Consider the following 8,389-nt stretch of genomic DNA (forward strand, 5'->3'; position numbering starts at 1 on the left):
GAAATAAAATAAGTGATGATTAGCTAAAATAGCAAAGTGCAAAGTGTTTCTAAAACACCTATTCTCCGGAAATGGCGCCAAAAACATGACAAACGCTTTTTGTGTACGTACTACAAGTGCACGGGTTTGTCGAAGTAATAATGCCTTGGTGAGTGGGTAGTCATATCCATATGGAATAGTGATCAGAAACACAATGATTGCTATTTAACTAAAGGGAAGATAGATCGATAGTAGTGTGAACAATATCAATATGAAAAGAAATAAAAAGAACAAGAAAGAGAGACGCTATAAAAAATAAGTGGAAAGGTAATTGATAGAAAGTGGGACACCCGAACATTGCTCGCCCTAGGACTATTGCTTCAAGTGCGAAACTAATTATTATGTATCCTAACTGATGCTTAATGAGTTGTGAAAAGCCTAAAATACATGATCCTAAACCTAAGGTCAACTGTGACTAACCCTACACTATGCCTCGACTGAGAAATCGCTTAGTCTCAACACCTCACACTGTGCAAAGTTGCTTAAAGCTCTAGAGACTCCAAGTGATAAACCCTATTGCCTTACATAGATCTAACCCTTTGGTCTAGGCGAAAGACCCCTAGTCATAATTAAGCTGCAGATACTAAGGATTACTTCAACACTTCACTCTATTGCTTGCGCAACTAAGCCCTAGTGGAGTTCGTCTCTTAGCGCTTCACTCTATTGTGACCGCAAAGAATCCTTGGAATGTGGAGGTAGGATAAATCACACCAGAGGGGAAAGGGGACGTTCCGCTACCTCTCGACTCACCCTCTCGACCCTCTCAAATCTTGCTTTGTCTAACCGTTATGGTGTGTCACTCATTCATAAGGATTACCAATGTAGGATCGCAACTATAGTGTCACTCTAAGAGAAAACATATTCAACAAGCATTCAAGATTAAAACTCAATTAAAGACATCCTAGGGTTTACAAGTCCAAGAACCCACTAGGAGTTTAGCTCTCCATGGAGTAAGAAACAATAAATAAAAAAATCGAAAGTAAAAGCATGCAATCCATAAGGAAAACCCCTTTGGAATTCGTGTCAATGGTCTTGTGGAGTGGCCGCGTCTTCTTCAAAGGTTCCCTCGTCAAGCCTGGGGCACACCTCACCGAATCGATGCTGATGAAAGCTCACCTAATAACTTTCTTCTGAAGGAACGCGGTGTTGAAAGCCGTAGAACCACTCCAAAAGCCTTGCCAAAGCCACTCTAAACCCTAGCCAAGAGCGCCTCCAAAGATGGTGAAGAAATGTTCAAAAGATGGGAAAAAGATCCTCCAAACGGAATGAAATCACGACTTAAATAAGGCTAGAATTGGGCAACTACACGGGTGTGTGGCATTTCTACACGCCCAAGCGAATCTGCAGGAATTGATTTTTCAACGGCCTATGAACAGTAACTGATACAGTAATTTACTGTATCACCTAGTACAATAGTCCGCCAAAATACTCCCGAATCCACACTTTCATCGAGGCCACATGAACGGGCACACATCCATGTGGTAGATCGTGTTGCATCTTCAATAAAATCACATTTGATGACAATCTTGCTAGCATTGTACGAGTCGGAACACATGAGTGTGACTGCCTTTGTGCCCTTCCAAATTTGCATGTTTACTTGAGTACAACAGAGGTTGGCACACACTTATATGTCTTTGAGCACAACTTGTGTCTTCACGTTTGTTCACTCCAAGATTTCATCAACAACGTGCATTCATGATCTACTTTGGCTTCTTTCTTCCATACTTGTCTCCACAACCCTACATCCACAAAAGTAACACAAATACACATGTATGAGCGATAAAAATTTGAGATAAGTAATGTTCATTGTAAGGAAAGATTACTTCATATTACTAATACACAAACACTTATCAGTTAGCATCTACTTTTTCTATTCTTAATTCCGTCCATTTACTTTGGTCGAACAATGGAAGCCATAGTAGAAATTAAGGATGTGGAAATCAACCTGAAGATTGATTCGTACATCACTTACCTCGCAAAATTTGCTGTCCAAATCCACATCCAGAAGGAGGTCATAACATCTATTTTTCTCTTGATCTATATATATGTATCGTAACTTATATTAACAACAATACCAGTATGGTGCTTCATATCATATCCTTAACAAGATCATCTCACATGTAGAATGTGCATCTTGTGTTCATCAAAGTTGTGAAGGTGATAATAGAACCAGTCACTAAGGGAATTATTTACGTCATAACTTTGGAGGCCAACAATCTCGGAGTGAAGCAACTTTACGAAGACAAGGTTTGGGTCAAGTCAAGCGGATACAAGGAACTTCTTGACTTCAAGCATGTGCTTGGCTAGTACAAGTACGGGAAAAGTAATGCAAAAGATTTTTTTGGTTCTTGTTTATTGTCTTGTTCTATATAGAACAAGCATAACGATCCATGTTGACAATGATATGTTTTTGTTTGTGTTTTATCAATATTGGGTGAGCGATTCTTCATGATGAGCATGGCCCCAACAATACATGGTGTTACTATTCCACCTATGGGAAATAAATAAAAGCATAGAAATAATCTCTTCCAATTTCATCCATGCATGGACAGGGAGAAGGGAATCTCTTCCGATTTGAACTTCCAGGATATCATTTGTTTGTAGTTGTATGTGGATAATCATATTAATGAAATTAAACACCATGACATTATGGACGAGGATGTGGTACTATTGTATTAATCAATTGTTTTTGTTGTCTTGCATACGGTTCATTTGGGTAAATGGTGATTATGCTGAGAGAGAGATGTTCCTGAGATTGTTTTCCCTAAAAAGTGAATGGATGATTCCTCATGAGGGGCAGGAGAGAATATGATTACATACAAGTCTAATATTTTTATTTTCAAATATTTTCTGTTTTACCTCACTGTCAAATAATACTCTAAATAATTTATAATTTTTTTCAATAAAATGAATAAATCACTACTTTATTGAATGAAGAAGGGAAAACACAACAAATAATTTATAATATCTACTATTGGTATACGTAGCTGTAAATAAGAATATAGGATGTTTGCAAATTTAACAAGCTAGTTGTGGAAGAGTGTATGCACCTTTTATTTTGTTATTACTCTTGTGAAAATATGTATATATTTATGAACTAATATTATTAATAAATACATTTTAATTTCGGGTTAAGACTGCTCAAAATAATAATTGGCATGAACCAAAAATAAGAGTATTCAGTGACCACTAATCAAGATATCATTTTTTTATAAATTAGCTTTTTGGTAAGCAAAAGCTCATTCTTGCATTTTGTCTACCAAGAAAAAGAAAGATCAAGAGAGTCTAAAGTTTTCTTTCTTTCAACAAAAAAAGGCATGTGATGAATTAAGGAAAGAAAAAAGACCTCAACAAGTATGAGAGAGAGAGAGATAGAGGTGCGTCTATGAATACTTTCCTAGTGAGAGGTAGGGATGTCAGGATGAAGTCACATATAGAGAAAGAGAGAAATATAGCGCGAGTCTTTAATTTGGAAGGATTTTTAGATCATTCACACTCTAGCTCTTGTTAAATAAACATGTGATCAATTATAGACTCAGTCTCTCTCTAACTAAAGCTATGCTCGCAAATCGGGCTCTCGCTAACTAAGGGGTCATTTTGCATTGCATTAAATTTCTATTTTTTATTTTCAATTTCATGTTTTGGAATCAAAACTAATAAAAACATGTTTTCCACATTGTTTTTGTTTTCAAATATTTTGGCAACAATCATGATTGTTGTGATCTTTGTCCTTATAAGTATCATCATCAGTCAAGTTTTGTTTTGAATCCCTTGGTCTTTGAATCTTATCAGCTATTCTAGTGACACTCTACATTTTTTCATGGTCTGAATCTTACTGAAAGCCTTCTTTGACTAATCAAGTTTGAGTTTAGAGGACTAAACTCTTTCAAAGGGGGAAGTTTGTGGGCCCCACCAAGAAATTAAATTTTTATTTTAATTTTAAATGTTAATGTTAGGCGGTTACGTTAAAACATTTTTATTTTCTATTTTTTTTAGTTCACCCTTTAAATAAAAGGGAAGAGCCTAACCTCATTTCTTTATCACTCTTTTTGCATGAGGTGTCGCCAGTGAGGACAGGAGAAGGGTTTCGTTTTTCACTATTATTGTTGAGGTAAGCTTTCTGGGCATTAATTTAGATAATTTGCTGATATATCAATCTTTAGAGCTACACAGTTTTCTTTTCATTCTCTTGCATTATTGTTATCAAAGTGGATTAGTATTAATAAAGCTAACTGTTCAACACTAGAAATTGGACTTTTTGAATCTATTTGGAGATGGAATCTATGATTGTGAAAATGAGTTCGGCTGATTCAATGATTACTTAAGAATAATGGAAACAAAGAAGATGAATATTCTAATGTTCATGAGATTGATTGCTAATTTACTATCAAAGATGCTGAAATATGAAGATTATGTTTCCAAATTATAACAAGGATGAAATGTATTTTTGTAACCTGATCAGAAGATCTGATTTATTTAAGTTAAATTAGATTAAGAAATTTTGTGTATCATAATAGAGATCCCTCTATAATTTGGTACACATAAATACATAATTTGGAGGAGAATAAAATCAGGAAATCATTCATATTGATCTTATTTATCTTACTGCCAAATTTCAGAATTTTTGCAGATGTATCCTGTAAGATATAGCCTTTATATTCAGGTGCCTCATGTAGGTTTTTTGTGCAGGCAATTAAGCGTATTTTGATTTGTTTTTATGGTTTTGTTTCTGAATTAGACATAGATTTATATAAGAATGTTGTATAAGATTATTTTATCTTTTGTTCTACCAAATTTTAGAATTTTAACAATGTAATTTGTGAGATATGATCATATTTCTATAGGTTTGCTCAATGGCATTTCTGTAGAAATCATGAAGATTGATCAGAGAATTTTATGATCTTAGAGGTTGAATCAGGAATCATGTTTTATAAGAAAGTTGTTCAATTTTAAGTTAGTAATATGATTTTAAAGTTTAATCTCATTTGAAGTTATATGTTGTGAGATATTTTTATTAGAAATTCTTGTCTGAAATGGTTGGTTTGCATGTTTGTGATTTTTAAAAGTGATCGCTTAAATTTTGTTGATCTCAAATGATTGTGAGATTTGGATATGTTATAAATGTATATGTCTAGTTTTCTCAGAAGATTTAAATTTTTGATTTGGGTTAGGAATCGCAAAGCTATGATGATTTCAATCTTAATAGTCATAGGGGAATTGGTTATTAGTCTCGACTTTGGTAACTTTGTTAATGTCTTGAAAATGTTTTTGCATTCATTTGAATTTTAGAATTTGTTTTGTCTATAATTTTGATCGGTTATTCCCAAATATAGGACTTTCTGAGAAAACTAAATTGGTGTGAATTAAAAATTTGGCTGTTAGACAAGTATTATACATATAAATCCTATTATATGTATGTAATAAAAAATTATAATTTTCTCAACTTTTGAAAATTTTCAGAAAAATACTGATTATTTCGATTTATATTTTGAATTACTTATTTATTTATTATTTGTAATTCATATGTAAGTATTTAGATTTGCAAATGAATTGGAATTATTTTATATCTGGAAATAGGTTCATCGAATTTCTGTATTTTGTTTCGATAAATGTTTGAACATAGTGTATTTTGACATAGCAAGTTGTAGTCCCCAACTAACTTCGTAATAACCTTGTCACTGGGGGTTAAACATTGAGCCTGTTGATATGTACTTCTAAAATAGAAACTATAGTTTCCCAACTCTTTCCGTCGATGAAGAATAACGACCTCTGATAATTCTGGCTCGAGTCAATGAGGGTAAACATATGACCTGTGATATTTTTGCTCGGCTCACTAAGGGTAAATATATGACCTCTGACATTTTGTTTTGGAAATAGTTATTTGTGGAGTATATATGGTTGACTTTTTGATCAGTTATGTTTTACTGAAAAACTTGACTTCTGAATTTGATTATGATATACTTGTATTTTATTATATCTTGTTTGAGTTTTGAAATTTTGAAACTTTTATGATCCCGATATTTTTAGTAGGTGCTTACTGGGCTGTCAAGCTCATAAATTCCGTTGCAAATTGTTTCAAATCAGGACTACACTTGTCACGGATAGCTTAGCGGAAATCGTTGAGTGAGCGCCATTTTCGTAGCAGTTAAGGAAGACTTAGATTTGTATTCAGTTTAATTTGTACTCCAGCACCTTAGTGTTTTGATCTAGCTTGTTATGAAGTTTTAGTTTTTTTGGCTTCCTAATTTGTGGTGCGTTTCTTTGCGCAGCTTGTAGAATCTGGTTTTGAGGCCTTCCAAGCCTACTAGGTCTTGACCTTGTAGGTGTGCGGCCGTTTGTCGATGCACGAAGTCCGGCAAGCTTGGTTTGGGGCGTGACAAAAAGATGTATATATTTATGAACTAATATTATTAATAAATATGTTTTAATTTCTAGTGACATTTAGAACGAATGGTTGTTATGAAACAAAAGTAGCTTCATATGGTTAAGACTGTTCAAAATAACAATTGGTATGAACCAAAACTAAGAATACTCAGTGACCACTAATAAAGATATCATTTTCTGGGAGTCAGTTTTGAGGTAAGCAAAAGCTCATTCTTGCACTTTGTACTCCAAGGAAAAGAAAGATTAAGAGCGTCTAAAGTTTTCTTTCTTTCAACACATGTGATGAATTAAGGAAAGAAAAAAGACATCAACAAGAGAGATATAGCGTTTGTCTTTAATTTGGAAGGATTTTTAGATCATTCACACTCTAGCTCTTGTTAAATAAACATGTCATCAATTATAGACTCAGTCTCTCCCTAACTAAACCTATGCTTGCAAATTCGGTCTCTCACTAACTAAGGGGTCATTTTGCATTGTTTTAAATTCCTTTTTTTTGTTTGCAATTTCATTTCATGTTTTGGAAACAAAACTAATGAAACAATGTTTGCCACATTTTTTTTTGTTTTTAAATATTTTGGCAACAATCGTCAGTTTTTTAAAAAAAAAATTAGGTTACAACGTTTTTATATTTTCAACTTTTTTGGAAACGTTTTCAAAACCCTTTTTACTTCCACTATGAAACTCATCCTCTTCTACTCCTCTCTCTCTCATTCTCTCTCCCTCTACTTTTCGGTTTTTAATTTTTATTTTTTTTAAAATATCAATTTTTATTACAAATTAATACCAATAGTTTAAAAATGAATAGTTTTAAGAAAATAATTATATAAAAATATTATTTGGCAGGGTAATATTTTACAAATGGTGTTATAAAGTATAAGCAATTATATTTTTAGAAAGTATTTTGTGAAAATTATTGTTTGACCCACTAATTTTTATAAACTAGGGTATAACATATAATATATATGTATATATATTTTGATAAAATTATTTGTGAAAATTTATTGTTTACGCAATTAAATTTTTGCTTACTTTTCCAAAAACGTTTATGACTACAACTCCAAAGCCCCTCCTCCCCCTTTATTATTTTAAAAAATCGGATGTGTTCAATCTGAATATATGTATATATATATAATATAATATAATTTTTTAAGGCAAACCCCAAAATCTATTTTAAATTTTTTAGTCAGCAGACCATATATCTTCCTTCTAGTTTCTCCACTAACACCAAGTAAGTTACAACAAATGGCTCAAGTTAGAGAGAAAATTGCCACGAAGTTATTGGAAGATTATCAACATGTATAAATTTGTTCGTTTCAAATGGTGCAAATTTTATGAGATATTTTTCACTCATTATTGTATATAAAATTTCATAACTATTATCATGCATTTAGTTGTTGATTCTTCATTAAGCATGCATTTTCCTAGCTTTTTTAATGAATTATTCTCCCTTTGTGCACAAACCACTTCTTTTAGTTACATTGCATGTAAGAAGCTGGAGATGACCCAAAACTTTGATGAATAGAGGATGTTCCAAAGTCAAAGAGGACAACAACAACACTTAGAAGGTGGGCCAGCTTTTCCATGATACACAACTCACATGTGGTCTGTAAAAGTACCTAGGACCCAGTTTCTAACATTGGATATAAATGACATCAAAAAAGGGTTTTTTCTGCAAGAGAAAGGCAGGGCAAAAGGGGTGACAGCTGGACAAAGATCGAAGGAGGTTCTAAAGTCTCCAAAAGGAGGAAAATAAGAAGAAAAGGGCTGGAAACCTAAAGATCAAGTCTTTATGGGCAACATAGGGAGTTTTCCAAGCTCTATTGTGCTGTGCTCTTGAATAGTTTCTAAGTCTCTTTTTTCTCCTATACTTAAAACATGGAAGCGTAGAACTTCTCTCTAAGTTTGGGATTAGCCCAAAGTAGTGCTGATTGATGTGCTTGTTTCTTTTGTAAGGATCTTTATAAAT

This window comes from Dioscorea cayenensis, unplaced genomic scaffold, assembly GCF_009730915.1.
Source record: "Dioscorea cayenensis subsp. rotundata cultivar TDr96_F1 unplaced genomic scaffold, TDr96_F1_v2_PseudoChromosome.rev07_lg8_w22 25.fasta BLBR01000202.1, whole genome shotgun sequence".
Lineage (NCBI taxonomy): Eukaryota > Viridiplantae > Streptophyta > Magnoliopsida > Dioscoreales > Dioscoreaceae > Dioscorea > Dioscorea cayenensis.